The sequence below is a fragment of the Pantherophis guttatus genome, chromosome 4 (genome assembly GCF_059756535.1).
Source record: "Pantherophis guttatus breed Tessera chromosome 4, ASM5975653v1, whole genome shotgun sequence".
NCBI lineage: Eukaryota > Metazoa > Chordata > Lepidosauria > Squamata > Colubridae > Pantherophis > Pantherophis guttatus.
In genome coordinates, this window is record NC_142066.1 from 90866281 (window position 1) to 90882964 (window position 16684).

Sequence of the window (16684 nt, forward strand, 5' to 3'; positions counted from 1 at the left end):
TTCATACAATATGGTCTTTTCTCTATTTCAATGGCCTCTCTGATTATTCTGCCATTGAGATGTTCTATTTTTGCAACTGTTTTTGTGTTATTAAAGTTAATATTATGTCCTGTGGCATTTATGTGTTGTACTAATGATGATGTGTGTTCTTTCTTTTTTACTGAGTTTTTATGTTCCTCGATGCGTACACTCATTCTTCTGTTGGTCTGTCCAATATATGTTGAGGGGCAGGAAGCACACAGGATTTCATATATGCCTTGATCTTCTAATTCTATTTTGGCTTTAGGGTTTCTCAGAATAGACGATATCTTTCTATCTGTGCAAAATATGGTTTTGATGTTGTGTCTATGCAGTACTTTGCTAATTTTATCCGTTGTTCCTTTTATATAGGGCAAGATGGGTTTCCCATTGTTTTGTTCCTCTTGTTGATTTCTCTTCTGTCTGGGTGTTGCATGCTGGATCATACTGATGATTTTATTTCTACAGAACCCATTTGATGTCAGTACGTTAGTTAATGTATATAATTCTGTTTGTAAATGTGCTTCATCAGCCAGACGTTTAGTTCTTGTGGTTAATGTTTTGGCAACAGAGTTTATTTTTGCTGGATGGTGATGTGATTTAGCGTTGAGATAGCAGTTTGTATGTGTCTTCTTTTGATAGATGGTATGTCCTAAGGTGCCATCAGATTTTTTTATAAATTAATACATCGAAGAAAGGTAACTGATTTTCTGATTCTATCTCCATGGTGAACTTTATTTTGAGATGGAGGCTGTTCAAATATACTAAGAAGTTTTCCAGTTTATCTCTTCCATGCGGCCAGATTACAAAAGTGTCATCAACATATCTAAGCCGCAATTTTGGCTTATTAACAGTTTTTTCTAAAGCATTGGTTTCGAAATCTTCCATGAAAAGATTAGCGATGACTGGTGATAATGGTGATCCCATTGGTGCACCTTCTATTTGTTTATATCTCTGTCCTCTGTGTATGAAATATGTGTTGGATAAACAATGTTTTGTTAAATCTGCGATATGTTTCGGTAGTTGATATTTGTTTTTAATTGATGACAGGGTTTCTTTGACAGGTATTTGTGTGAATAGTGATACAACATCGAAGCTTACAAGTAAGTCATTTTCTTTTATGTGTTGCTTTTTCATTATTTGTATGAAATGGTATGAGTTCTGTACATATGAAGCAGCAGATTCTGTATAAGGTTGTAGATGTTTTGCTAGATATTTGGCTAGATTATGTAACGGTGAGCCTATGGAACTTACTATGGGTCTAAGAGGTATTCCATCTTTGTGTATTTTTGGGAGGCCATACAGTTTTGGACATTTTGATGATTTTTCTCTGGGAATAATTGGATTTCTTTACTTAATAGTACTTGATTTTATCTTTATCCTCGTGGTTTTTTCTAGATATGTTGTTGGGTCTGTGTTTATGGGTTTATATGTGGCATCTTGAAGTAAGTCAGATAGTTTCTTTTCATAGTCCACTGTGTTCATTACTACCGTTGCATTGCCTTTATCTGCTGGTAACATCATTATGCTATTATTGTTTTTTAAAACTTGCAGTGCTTTTTGTTCTTCTTTTGATAAATTGCTTTTAGGTGGTTTACTAGTGTGTAGAATGTTGGTGACATCATGTCTAACTTTATCAGCATCATCAGCACTGAGTTTCTTTAAGCTGGTTTCAACTTCGCATATGATGGTTTCTATTGGGATTTTATTAGGTGCCACTGCAAAGTTAAAGCCTTTTGCTAAGACATTTTTCTGCTGTTGTTAGCTCTCTATTGGAAACATTGTATACTACTTGTTTTAAATGATGCTGTGCTGTGGTTAGAGGTTTTTTATGTTTTAATTTCTTAAATTTCTTTAAATGTCTGTAAGTTTTATGAATGGTTTCTATTTCAGATCTCCAGATGGCAAGTTGTTTTGTTTTGTCCCATAATATGGGGTGAATAGTATTGCTTATCTTTAAGTATATTTGGGTTATTCGGGTTTTCTCCCGTGTAAAATTGGAAGTGTCTTGGCGACGTTTCGATGAAGTCTCATTTGTCATCTTCAGGCTGGTGTTTTTGGCTTCGTGCTTCTAGGAGCAATGTGTGATCGCAGCTGTTTCTTCCTTTTAACTGCCAGTGGGGGTGTGAACTGATTGGGTGGGAGCTTGGCTGTGTTCTGATTGGGTGGAGGTGTGTTCTGATTGGTTGGGGGGTTGGCTGTGCTCTGATTGAATGGGGGGTTGGCTGTGCTCTGATTGGTTGGGGTTGTGTTCTGTTTGGGTGGGGGCTTGGTTGTGCTCGGGTTAGTCTGAGTTGCAGGGGGATTTGAGCTGGTGAGCTGCGTTGCTGTTGTTTGGCTTTGCGTTCGTGGTCATGCCACATCTTCATGGTGGGTGTCAGTTTGCTTCATGTATGGATTGGAGGAGTTTGAAGTTGGCTAATGATGCAGCTGTGGTCTGGCTTCTAGTTTGTGGCTGTGCCTCATCAATCGGTTTGGATTTGGGTTTGCTTTTTGCGTGGATGTGTGGTGGTGACATCCTGTGTGGTTTTCGTGAGTGTGGGTCTGGTGTCATTCTTTGTGTTAGGGACTCGTTTGTCAATAAGGGCGGGTTTCCAAATGGCTGGTAGGCAGGAGGTATCATCTCGTTTATTCATGCTGTGTGGGCATTTTTCTATCTCGATGGCTTCTCTGATTATTCTGTTGTTAAAGTGTTCAGTTTTGGTGACAGTTCTGGTCTTTTTAAAGTCAATTTCATGTCCTGTGGCTTTAAGGTGTTGGGCCAGGGAAGAAGTTGGTTCCTCCTTTCTGACTGAGTTCTTGTGTTCTTCAATGCATGCATTTATTCTTCTGTTGGTTTGTCCGATGTATGTGGTGGGGCAGGCAGTGCATGGGATTTCATATACTCCTTGATTTTCTAACTCAATTTTGTCTTTGGAGACAAAATTGAGACAAAATTGAGTTAGAAAATCATTTTATCTGTGGTGCCTTTGATGTAAGGAAGGAGGGCGATGCCGTTGTCCTGATCTGTGTCTCGGTTCTTGGGGGGTGTCTTCCCTTGGATTAGGTTAGTAATTGTTCAAGTATATGTTTTCTTCTCTTATCGTAGGCAAACTGCTTACTTGCTGTCTGGAAAAGCCTAGAACTAGTGAATTGTCATTTCACTGAGCTATGGCAGTGTTCTGTCCCCGTCTCACACACGCACACAAACAGTCAGCCAGGAGTTAAAATAAACTTGCAGACAATAATTTCCTTCAATAACAGAATTGGCAGCAACCCAGTAGCTGCCTGCCAAAAACTTTACTCACAGAGGGAGGTGTTCCTCCTCCATCAGATAAACCAAAATAAATTCACAAAGCCGAAGAATTGTCAAGTCCAGTCCATAATAAATTCAAGGAAGGCAGATAACGAAGTTCCAGAGACACAGTATGACTTGCTAGCTGTTCAGTTTTGTCCGTCACAAAGCCTGAATGGCCACCACACCCCCTTTTATCCCCTGTGGGGTGTGGTCCAGTGATTCAGCTTAATCTCTGGCACGCCTCCTTCTCTGCTGCGTGCGCTTGTCTTTCTGATGCTGGCAGGGATCCAGCCAAGACTTATCTCCATCGCTGTCTAACTGCGGCTGCTCGGAGATGCCTGGCTCCTGGCCTATCTCTTCTCCTTCGGGAGACACCTGAGACATTGCCAGAGAGGAGGGTCCTGGAGAGGGAGGCCTTGCCAACTCCTTTCCTTCACTTTCGGAGTCTTCTCCCTCCGATAAGACGGGTCGGGGGTCGGAGTCACAACAGGCAGCATTTTGAAAATCTTGGTTTACATAGGAAAATACCAGGCTGAGGAGAAATATATATATATTGGAAAAGGTTAAAATCTCAGGTGTTTTTCCATGCCATTAAAAGTCTGTTATCGGTCCTAATTAACTCACATCTGGGTCACCTCCCATCCTGACTGTCGTTCCCGCCTTTAGGAGAACTTTTAAAGTATTGGCTAAAATCCCAGCTTAACCAATACTTTAAAAGTTCTCCTAAAGGCGGGAACGACAGTCAGGATGGGAGGTGACCCAGATGTGAGTTAATTAGGACCGAGTCTGCAGAACAAGCGAAGCCCCGCCTCCTTGCCATAGCTGTCAGTTTTTTCAACTCGGTTGAGTAGGACAAACATGTCTAGAGCCTTCTCTATTGCTTCGTAGTTTTTGGCTTCTATTTCCAACGGACAACAGCGATTCCAGCGTGAACGGCTTTTTTTTTTTTTGCCTGACTCCACTGAAGACCGCTAGACTGTTGGGCTGCTGGCCGGCAGACCCTTTGGCGCGCATGAGCCTGCTTTGCTGCGCCCGCTGGAGACTCTTCCACCTTCTCCTGGCATCGGTTGCGACTCGGGGTATGCCCTACAGCTGGGAGGCGTGAGGTTCATTCCATGCCATTTACGATCGCGTCAACGCCATTTGGCTAGCGATCTTTCTTTCGCCCTCGGCTCGACTAAGTGGGATCGAAGCCGCCTGTACATTACGGGTGAAGTGAGTGGCGGCTTCTTTGACGTATTTCTCAGTACTCGGTGGCCATTTTAGGGATAGCGCAAAATGACGGATGCCATTTCAAAGAAGGCTTCCTGCTCTAACAGTAGTAAGGGAAAGAGGACCCAGGAGCACGATCCTGGAGAGGGACCCTCAGGGTCCCAGGGTAGCAAGAGGTCTAGGATTCAGAGCTCCTCTAAACCATCAGGGAAACGGTCCTCTTCTTCATCAAAATATACTAAGGACGAAGAGAGACATCATAAGGCAATGGAGCGAGCCTTCAACAAGGCCGCTTCTAATCCCGGGGGAGATAACAGGCTTTCTTCTGCAGTGCCTGCTGCTACGGCCTTACCTACCCCGATTTTGCCCTTGCCTACTGTTTCCTCTCAATCCTCTAATTTACCTCCACTTTCTCCTGACATTTCACTTCAGGAAGATAATGACTTAGTCTCCGATGCTATCTCAGTGTTTCCCTCCTCACAGAGAGAGACTTCTAGTGCCCCACCGGCTGACCAGCCTCCTCAAAGGGCAGTACCTCAATCTCAGGTTCCAGTAATTCCTCTGACCCCAGCAACCTCTGCTCCAGATCAGGCACTTTCTCCAGCTTTAGCCCAATTAATTGCGGACTCTATCCGACAGGGCATTGCCCAGGGCCTACAGGAGAGGGTTTCCTCTCGTGTTTCAGAATATCTCAATGATCAGGCCCTGTCAATCAGGTCTCAACCCTTGGAGGAGGCATCCCATCTCCAGGAACGAGCAGTTTCTCCTTCCCGGGACAGCCACGGATCTGTTTCAGGGGAGGAAGAAGCTATAATTGACCAGGATTTGTCTGAGGACGAGGATCTAGAGCCTGATCAGCCCTCCTTGGTGGGTCTGTTCCGCCCTCAGGTGTTTAGGTCCCTACTGTTTAAGGCACAGACCACCACCCGCTTAGAGAGCCCTGCTCCCAAACCTAAGGACACTTCTGTTAATTCTGATCCCACTGCCGCATTGTTTGAAGAGCCTTCTGTCCTGACTGAAACAATTCCAGCGCCCAAGTTGTTCTCTGACGTGTTGCAGAGGCAGTAGAGCCTCAGCGATTGATCTTAACAACAGATGCCAGCCTGTCGGGTTGGGGCGCTCATCTCGGACCCCTTCTGGCACAGGGTCAGTGGTCGCTTTGCGAGGCAAACATGAACATCAACGTTCTGGAACTTTGAGCCATCTTTCTCGCCCTGCAACGTTTTCAGCCACAGGTCCGCGGCTGGGACATTCTCATCCTGATGGACAATGTCTTGGCCAAGGCCCACGTAAACAGGCTCAGAGGCACCTGATCACGGAGTCTAATGCACGAAGCCCACAACCTCGATGCCTGGGCAGAAGTCAATCTGGCCTCAATCAAGGCTGCACACATCTCGGGGACGGAGAATCAGGCAGCAGATTCTCTCAGCAGGTCCCCGATCGACCCGGCCAAGTGGAGCCTTCACCCGGGTCTGTTCCAGGAGTTGACGGGCCGCTTCGGTTTGCCAGCAATGGACCTGTTTGCCTCGGCATCAAATCACCAGCTGCCACGGTTCTTTACCAGATTACCCTCCCTGGGGGCAGAGGCGGTGGACACTCTGTGCAGCACGTGGCCTCCCAGCCTCCTTCTTCTCCTCCTCCTCCCCGGTCTTTCCGCCAATTCCCCTAATTCCTTATATCATCAGGAAGCTTCTACAGGAACGGGCAGAACTCATCCTTCTGGCCCCCTTTTGGAGTGGCCGCTCCTGGTTTGCGGACCTGCGATCCCTCTCAGTACAGCAACCTTGGCGGATTCCGGATGACCGGATCGTTCTCCTGCAGGGACCTCTGACTCATCCAGATCCACAATGGTTCCGCTTAACTGCTTGGAGGCTGAGCGGCTCCACATGACGGTGATTCCTCTCTCCGCAGGGGTTATTACCATCATTCAGGCCTCCAGGAGAGACTCAACTACACGAATTTATGAGGCTACCTGGCGGTCCTTCTCTACGTGGTGTCGGAAGCGTCACCTGTTATCTACCTTAGCATCGGTGGTTCAAGTCTTGGAGTTCCTTCAAGAAGGGTTTATATCCAGCCTCTCTCCTAATACGCTCCGGCACCAGGTAGCAGCTCTATCTTCAGTTCTCTCCTGTTGTTCGAAGGACCCAATTTCCAGCCATCCCCTGATTCGCCAATACTTACGGGGGGCTACCAATCTCTGTCCTCCAACCATACATCGGTTTCCGTCGTGGGATCTTCCTAAAGTCCTTTCGGCCCTCACTAAAGCACCCTTTGAGCTCTTGAGAGAAGTCTCCCTTCGGTACCTATCGTTGAAAGTGGCCTTCCTAGTGGCGGTCACCTCTGCCCGCCGTATTTCGGAGATGGCCTCATTGTCAATTCGCAAGGAACTCTGCATCATTTATCCAGACAGGGTCGTCCTTCGTTTGGACCCGTCCTTCATTCCGAAGGTTAATTTTGTAATTCTCTTCCGATTCCTCGCAGCATCACAGCACACTCCACCAGGAGCGCTGCTACATCAGCTGCCTGATCCACTCGGGCATCCGTGGAGGAAATCTGCTGGGCGGCCACATGGGCCTCTCCTACCGCCTTCATCCGGCACTATCGTCTGGATACTTACGCCTCTGCGGATGCAGCCTTCGGCAGGAGGGTTCTTCAGGGCATCCATCGGGTCTCCTAACTTTGGGGCCGGCCCTCTCCTTCCCGACAGGACACAGGACTTTGGTATGTCCCATCCTGACTGCTGTTCCTGCCTTTATTTTTATTTATTTTATTTATTTATTTTATTTTATTTCTATACCATCCTTCTCCTGCAGGACTCAGGGCGGTGTAGAGCCGAGATAAAACATTGCATATAAAATTTAAAAACAGTTTAAAAAACAATTAAATAATTTTGGCCCAAGATTTAAAACAACCCAATTAAAACTGAATTCAATTAAAACTGAGAGGATGGGATCAAGCCAGCCCAGCTAGATGGAATAAGTATGTTTTCATTCTCTTTAGGAGAATGGGCGTTGGTTCTTACCTGATACGCCCTTTCTCTGACAGGTGGGCACGGCAGTCAGCCCCTCCCTTCTGGGCCGTCCCCGTTCGATGGGCTTGGGAGGGGGGGATACTTTTAATGTTGTATGCTTATTTCATTCTAGACACGTCTGTCTGCAGATACGTCCTCGTCTCAAAACTGACAGCTATGGCAAGGAGGCAGGGCTTCGCTTGTTCTGCAGACTCGGTCCTAATTAACTCACATCCGGGTCACCTCCCATCCTGCCTGCCCTGCCTGCCTGTCAGAGAAGGGGCGTATCAGGTAAGAGCCAACGCTCATTTTCTTTTTGACTTCCAAAAAGAAAACTTTTAAAGTGTTGGTTAGGATTTTAGCCAGAGTTTCAAAAGACCTTACAAAGTGTTTTGTTGGGATTTTGGAGGATTTTAAGCTGGGATTTTAGCCAAGAGTTTAAGTATTTCAACTAACAGACTTTTAATCACACGGGAAAACACCCGAGATTTTAACTTTTTACATACACACACCTGCGAAAACTTGAGAAGACATATACACACACACACACACACACACACACACACACACACACACACTGTGTGTATATTTTGATTTAAATAATACATACACACACGTGTAAAATTTAAATCCACTCAGGGAAAAAGAAACTGATACTATTGTGATCTGCAAAACATGTTCCTTGTATACACTTATACCCATAGAATACCCAAACTATATATATACCAAATGTAAATTAATCAAGTTACTAGATGAAAAAATAAAGGGTCTGAAGGAAACTCTAACCACTCTGAAACTCAACCTACAAAATGAGAAACCCCAAACCTTGCAAGAAGAATATGCCCAAACTGAACATAATATTTATTTATTTATTCGTTCAATTTATATGCAGCCCTTCTCCGGAGACTCAGGGCGGCTTACAATGCATTAAGCAATAGCCTTCATACTTTTGTATATACCTGTTTAGTAGGGCTTTTGGTTATAATATTGACCAAACTTCTAAAAGAATTGACCCCTTAGAGGAAGAAGAAGACAGATGGAAACATGTCACTCATAAAAAAAACCACAAACCTAGTACAAAACCCCTGTCCAACCCAACCCACTCTGATGCAGCCCCACTGGTGTTAAGCAGTCGTTTTAAATGACTCTCCCTGGAATAAAACATGCAGACATATTTTTTTTTTTAATTTGATTTATATGCCGCCCTTCTCCGAAGACTCAGGGCGGCTTACAATGTGCTCAGCAATAGCCTTCATCCTTTTGTATATTTATACAAAGTCAGCTTATTGCCCCCACAAACTGGGTCTTCATTTCACCTATCTTAGAAAGGATGGAAGGCTGAGTCAACCTTGAGCCTTGGCGAGATTCGAACCCTGCAGTAATTGCAGGCAGCTGGTCTTAATAACCAGCTTAATAACAGGGTGCCTTAAACCCCTGTACTACCAAGGCTCTTATAGAATAGAAAAGAAGCATCATCAAATGTCCCTAAAAAAATAGCACCATCAAATGCTTCTGTGATAGATAGAAAAATATCCCAAACCTTCCTAGGGAAAAAAAGGCAAGTGTTGGTGATAGGAGATTCAATTCTCAAGGGAACTGTTAACCTTCCAAATAATATGTCCCCTGAAATAAAATCCAAAGCATCTATTATCCATTCAAGTCTGTTTATTAAGAACATATCAAATTGGCAAGGACTTAGTGTAATTCCGACTCTGGCCATGATCTGGAATTACACCCAATAAAAAGCAAAAGTATGAAACATCCTCCCTGAGTCACAATCTTCAATCAATTCTCAGTCCATCAGTCCAGTCACTCCAAACTCTACCTTCCTCCAGCTGCAGGCATCTTCTCTGTTCCCACGGAAAAGAATGTCAGCTAGACATAACATTCCCTCTTTATCTCTATAAACCCCATCTCAACATCTAGGGAGTGGTGAGCCTGAAGCCTTTTAACAAGCTCCTGTGAAAAACCAGATGCACTTTCCCTAACAGACGAGGGAGCTTAAGTTTCACTGTGACTGGGTTAATTACCTTAAAATTTTCAAAAGGACATAAAAACTTTGGTCCTAACTTCCTTGAAGGCCATTGCAATTTCAAATATACAGGTCAACTCTATCCTCCACTCTGAACTGTGGATGCTGGGAGCGGTGTTTGTCAGCTTGAGCTTTATAGATTTTTGTAGCTTCCGCTAAAGCCCGCTTAGTGTTTTCCCACAAATCTTTCAAAAAGTCCATCCATTCATTTATTGACATGGATGAGAGGGGTTCTCTGGGTAACTCTGGCATAGGAACAAATTCCATTCCAGTGTTAATTTTAAATGGAGTCAAACCCATGCTACTCTGCACTGCTACCTCAGCGAACAGTAACAATTCTGGTCAATTTGACTGTTGGTAATTTACATAGCATCTCAAATATTGCCCAATCATTGCATTCATGCATTCTACCACCCCATTCATACTCAGATGGAATCCAGAACTTAACCCCTGTGTACCACCTAATTCAGAATATACATACTAATTGAATTCCCAGAGGCATAGGGAGAGAGGGAGAGGGTGGGAGAGGGAGAGGGAAGGAGGGAGAGCGGGAGAGAGAGAGAGATTCAATTCAATTCCAGTCTTGATTGAATTAATAGGGATTCAAACCAGTTTTAAAAGACCAATATTCAAAATTTACCATTTAGAATTAGATAGATACATCTATTAATTTTATTTTTTCCTATATTTTGAATTTTCAAGAGCCTATTGCAACGAATTGACAACTTTAAGAAACTATTTTTAAGAACAGGTTTAACAGGCTTAAATACAGAAGAAATCCTCCTCCATATAGATCAGTCAGCCAATCTGAATTTTTAATAAAGTTTACATTTCTTAAAGCTCTAATAAAATCATAATTGTAATGGGGAAAATGTTGTACCATAAAAGGAGACAATCCATTGAATGTGCAATAGGCAGGGATCAAAGCCATAAAAAGCAACAGATCAAATTCAACAAACTATTAAACAATCCATACTGACATCCTGACATTACATTTTCTCTTCAATCTTTTCAGAAATTAACTTTGCCTGGTATCAATAACTAGTTCTCTGTCAATGATCATATCCATTTACCTTCCTTGAAAACAGCAATGCTCCCACTGACAAATTCTTCCTGGCTTCCTTGAAACAGTTCCTCATTTCCCTCCCAAATGCCTCCTAACAAGTAGCATGAATGGCAATGTTTTTTTCAGCAATCTGGGCAGAAATGTAAGAGGTAGAGCATTGCAGTGAAGTCAGAATTGCCTTCTTGATATAATAGGGAAGGCCCAACCAGGGAAACAGGACCAGACTGCCAGATTCTAGGCACTGTGTTAATCTAGCACCTGTTGTCAGTTGTAACATTTTGACAATCAGCTGTTCAGTTCATATTACCCAATGAAATATCCATATGAGTATGCATTATGTATATATGTGGGCTATTCTACTCCACCAAGCACAACAATATAAATAGCCTGCAGCTTTATTAATATAAAGACTTCCTACTTTTTTGTTTTTTATTTACTGAAAGATCTATGTATCTGATAAAGCATGGATACAGCTTGGATTTTAAGAGTTAAAACTTATATTTTCCCAAATAGGAAGTAAACAAGCATTGTTGGTAGTTCTTTTCATCAGGAAAATTAAATCATGCCAAGTTTTTATTAAAATCCCAGGTGCAACATAATAAGAATGTTGCATATATGCATATAAGAAAATTTAATTTGCATATATGAAAATATACTTGAACCTATCTAAGACTGGCCTGGCCTGGCCTCTCCCCCTTATTCAAGAAAGTAAAGACTCTTGAAACTTGGCATTTCAAAAGGAACCTTTTATTGAATAGAGGTGATAGCAGGGCAAAAAGAAAGCAGGCTCTGAGGAATTAGAAACTCCTCCCAAATGTCCAATGTGGATTCAGCCAATCCACAGGTATGAAGAAGTTATTGTACTGGCCACTCTGAGAAAGTGATAAGGGAATGTACCCAGGGTCATCTTCCACCGGCTCTCGAGCGATGAAATCCATATGGCCCTCCCTCCCTTTGCATTCCCCGAAAAGTGTAAAAATGCCAGGGTGCTTAGGCACCAGGCTAGAAGTTATAAATCAATATATATATATATATATATTTTCTGATGTTTTCACGGGTGTTTGTATGTAGGCCTTTGGTTATTCGGGTTTTCTCCCGTGTAAAATTGGAAGTGTCTTGACGATATTTCGACGAAGTCTCATTCATCATCTTCAGGCTGGTGTTTTCGGCTTCGTGCTTCTAGGAGCAATGTGTGATTGCAGCTGTTTCTTCCTTTTAACTGCTAGTGGGGGTGTGAACTGATTGGGTGGGAGCTTGGCTGTGTTCTGATTGGGTAGAGGTGTGTTCTGATTAGTTGGGGGTTGGCTATGCTCTGATTGGATGAGGGGTTGACTGTGCTCTGATTGGCTGGGGATGTGTTCTGTTTGGGTGGGGGCTTGGTTGTGCTCGGGTTAGTCTGAGTTGCAGGGGGATTTGAGCTGGTGAGCTGCGTTGCTGTTGTTTGGCTTTGCGTTTGTGGTCGTGCCACATCTTCATGGTGGGTGTCAGTCTGCTTCATGTATGGATTGGAGGGGTTTAAAGTGGCTAATGATGCAGCTGTGGTCTGGCTTCTAGTCCGTGGTCGTGCCTCATCATCGATGCGGGTTTGAGTCTGCTTTCCGCGTGGATGTGTGGTGGTGATATCCTGTGTGGTCCTCGTGAGTGTGGGTCTGGTGTCATTCCTCGTGTTAGGGACTTGTTTGTCAATAAGGGCAGGTTTCCAAATGGCTGGTAGGTGGGAGGTATCATCTCGTTTATTCATGCTGTGTGGGCATTTTTCTATCTCGATGGCTTCTCTGATTATTCTGTTGTTAAAGTGTTCAGTTTTGGCGATAGTTCTGGTCTTTTTAAAGTCAATTTCATGTCCTGTGGCTTTAAGGTGTTGGACCAGGGAAGAAGTTGGTTCCTCTTTTTTGACCGAGTTCTTGTGTTCTTCAATGCGTGCACTTATTCTTCTGTTGGTTTGTCTGATGTGTGTGGTGGGGCAGGCGGTGCATGGGATTTCATATACTCCTTGATTTTCTAACTCAATTTTGTCTTTGGGGTTTCTTAGGATGGTGGATATTTTTTGGTTTGTGCAGAATGCTGTCTTGATGTTGTGTTTGTGGAGGATCTTGCTGATTCTGTCTGTGGTGCCTTTTATGTATGGGAGGAGGGCTTTCCCATTTTCTTGTTCTCTGTCTTGGATTTTAGTGAGGGTTTCTTTTTGGATTAGGTTGGTAATCTTATTTCTTTGGAATCCATTGGATGTTAGTATGTTAGTGAGAGTGTGTAGTTCGGTTTTTAGGTGTTGTTCGTCAGCTAAGCGTTTTGTTCTGGAGATGAGTGTCTTGGCTATGGAATTGATCTGTGCTGGGTGGTGGTGTGAGAGTGCATGCAGATAGAGGTTTGTGTGTGTTTTCTTCTGGTAGATGGTGTGTCCTAGGGAGCTATTGGATTTCCTGTAGACTAAGACATCCAGGAAGGGAAGTTGGTTGTTAGCTTCTGTTTCCATGGTGAATTGTATTTTGGGATGTAGGCTGTTGAGTTGTGTGAAGAAATCATCCAGTTTTTCTTTCCCGTGTGGCCAGATTATGAAGGTGTCGTCTACGTATCTGAACCAGAGTTTGGGTTTGTGATCAGATTTTTCTAGAGCTTGGGTTTCAAAGTGTTCCATGTAGAGGTTAGCAATGACAGGTGAGAGGGGTGAGTGCCAATCAAAGAAGCCTTGACAGCTATCCAAAACAAATATAACCCCCCCAAGCACATCCTAGATCTGACCAACCACTGCCTATCCAACACATACTTCATCTATAACGGACAAAAATACAAACAAATAGAAGGAGCACCCATGGGATCACCCCTCTCACCTGTCATTGCAAAAGTCATGGAATCAATCATTAACCGATCCATTACCCTCCACCTAGAAACAAACAGCCTACTCTCTAATAAACAATTTGGTTTCAGAAAAAAAATTATCCTCTAATCTACATCTACACTGCAAAAACATATGGATTACAAATCTCGATCAGGGCAAAGCAATAGACGCAATTTACATAAATTTCTGTAAAGCCTTTGATTCAGTGGTACATGACAAACTACTTCTAAAATTAAAATCCTATGGCACCGTAGGATAGCAGCGTTCTTGTCAAACAGACAACAAGTGGTCAAAATAGGGAGCACCCTATCAAATCCTGCACCTGTTAATAGCAGTGTCCCCCAAGGCAGCATTCTAGGACCAACACTCTTCATACTATACGTAAATGACCTTTGCAATCATATTATAAGCAACTGTGTTTGCTTCGTCGATAATGTAAAAATATTTAACACCACAGACAATGCTGCTACCCTTCAAAAAGACCTTGACTTTGTATCAGAATGGTCAAACAATTGGCAACTCCAAATCTCAACCAACAAATGCTCTGTCTTACACATTGGCAAAAAAAAATCAGAACATAAAATACATGCTGAGTGGACACCACCTTGTAGATGACCCTTGAATGTCAAGGACCTTGGAGTACTCATATCTAATGATCTAAATGCCAAAGCCCACTGTAACAACATTGCCAAAAAGGCATTAAGAGTTGTAAACCCAATCTTGTGTAGCTTCTTCTCCGGTAATACCACACTACTAACCAGAGCATACAATACATTTGCTAGACCAATTCTCGAATACAGCTCATCTGTCTGGAACCTGCACTACATATTGGACATTAATACAATTGAATGTGTCCAGAAATATTTCACAAGAAGAGTCCTCCACTCCTCTGCTCACAACAAAATGCCTTATGCTATCAGACTTGAAATTCTAGGCTTGGAAAACTTAGAACCACGCTGCCTTCGATATGACCTAATCATAGCTCATAAAATTATCTGCTACAATGTCCTACCTGTCAATGACTACTTCAGCTTCAACCACAACAATACACGTGCACACAACAGATACAAACTTAAAGTGAACCGCTCCAAACTCGATTGCAAAAAATACGATTTCAGCAACAGAGTGGTCAATGCCTGGAATACACTACCTGACTCTGTGGTTTCATCCCAAAACCCCCAAAATTTTAACCTAAGACTGTCTACTGTTGACCTCACCCCATTCCTAAGAGGTCTGTAAGGGGCGTGCGTAAGAGCACCAGCGTGCCTACCGTCCCTGTCCTAATGTTTTCTCTATTCATATTTATTTTATGTATTAATTCATGCTTATACTTATATATATTACTTAATATGTTCTTGATAAATAAAATAAAATAAATAAAAAAAATATTGCAGGAAACAGAATATATATATATAAGAAAGAAGTAATAAGGAAAGAAGTAATTTAAAAAACCCTAACCCTGCAGATACACGGATACACAGATCTGATATACTGCCCTGCTTAGAAAAAAGGATAATCCACCTGGAAAGAAACAAGAAAAACAAATGTGGTTTAGTTGGATATTTTAGGTGGAATTTCCTAAAGAGTGTGGGGCTTTTATGGGTTTCTTGGCCATCTACTCATTTTGAGATGGTGGCAGATGTTTCCATGAGACTAAGTATTGCGTGGAGCCATGTTGCATGCATGAGTTCAGGATTTCCTTAATCTCAAAGTGTTGTTCTCCTTCTATCATAAGGGGGATCAGAGGTGTGGGCATAGATGGCTTGATATGAGAGGTAATCTCTGGTTTGAGTAGGCTACAATAGAACACTGGATGTACTTATCTAAGTGTCTTGGAGAGAAGTAATTCAATTGTGACAGGATTTATGACCCTAGTGATTGGGAAAGGACTTATGAATTTTGGACCTAGTTTCTTAGAGGGCTGTAGTGATTGCAAGAATTTTGTAGATAGATAGACTCTATCTCCCACTTTGAATGGTTTGGTTCGGTTCTCTTTTTGTCTGCCTGAGCTTTGAAGGTGGCCCTGGTTTCCTAGAGGGCCAGCCTTACGACTGGCCATGTTGTTTGTAAATTGTGCATCCACTCCTTAAGGGAGGGGATGTTTGATTCTTCTGTTGGTAATTCTGGCATGGGGGTGAATTCTTGTCTAGTGGCTACTTGGAATGGAGTAAAACCTGTGCTGGTGTGTACTGAATTATATGCTACCTCAGCGAAAGGTAACAAGTCAGTCCAGTTGTCCTGTTGGTAGTTAATAAAACATCTTAAATATTGCTCTAACACCCCATTACTTGTTCGATAGCCCCATTCATTTGGGGGGTGGATGGGAGGAGCTTAAGCCTTGGGTGGTGCCTAACAGGTTTAGGAATGCCTTCCAAAATTTTGAAGTGAATTGGAACCCCCTGATCAGAAATTATTCTTTGGGGGCTCCATGAAGGCGATAAATGTGAACTAAGAACAGTTTTGCCAGTGCTTTGCTGTTGGGATTTTGGTGCAAGGGATGAAATGGTCCTGTTTGGGAAAAAGGTCAGTTACCACCCAGATAACAGTATTTCCTGCACTCTCTGGTAGTTCTACAATAAAATCCATGGAAATCTCTCTCCAGGGTGCTGAAGGCTTGGTTACTGTTTGTAAAAGTCCAGGGGATTTTCTCTACCATCTCTTTGATGCAGTGCAGACAGGGCAGCTGGCCATGGGACTTTCGATGTCCTTTTTGAGTGATGGCTACCAAAATTGTCTTTTGATTAGGTGCAAGGTTTTTACAAATCCAAAATGTCCTGCTAATCTGGAGTTGTGTCATCGCTTCATAAGATCCAGTCTCTGGGTTGCAGGGACATATACTTTTCCTCCCACCCACGCTAAGTCATCTTTAACCAAGCAATTTTTTTGTGGGCTAGGAACTAGTCATCCTTAAGTAGGGCTGCCTTAAATGCCTGAGTGGTAGCATTGTCGGTAGGGGGCCCTTGTTTTCCCTGTGCTCTGGTGATTACTTTAGCTGCCAGCTGGGGGCTTTGAGTAGAGATTTGATTACTTAGGTCTTTGTGCTATTGTATTGGGGTTTTCTGGAGAGGGTGTCTGCCAGAAAGTTTTTTTCCCCTGGGAAGTATTTTAGTGTGAAATCAAACCGTTTAAAGTATTATGCCCAATGCACCTGTTTGGGGGAAAGTTTTCATGGGGTTTTAAGGGCTTCTAGGTTTTTGTGATCAGTCCAGACCTCGAAAGGGATTTTGTTACCT

At 43.0% G+C, this 16684-nt stretch overlaps 1 protein-coding gene and 1 long non-coding RNA gene across 6 annotated transcripts in view; one reads left to right on the top strand and one right to left on the bottom strand.

The window, feature by feature from the left end:
• The window catches only part of LOC117663351 (uncharacterized), a 63994-nt gene extending 53213 nt beyond the window's left edge, over positions 1 to 10781 (bottom strand). For both annotated transcript variants that reach the window (XR_015733934.1, XR_004590751.3), the window contains exon 1: positions 10623 to 10781. This is a non-coding gene — a long non-coding RNA (uncharacterized LOC117663351). The remainder of the gene's footprint in view (positions 1 to 10622) is intronic.
• The window catches only part of LOC148114229 (uncharacterized), a 202125-nt gene that overhangs the window by 128900 nt on the left and 56541 nt on the right, over positions 1 to 16684 (top strand). The gene's annotated exons all lie outside the window — the stretch shown is intronic.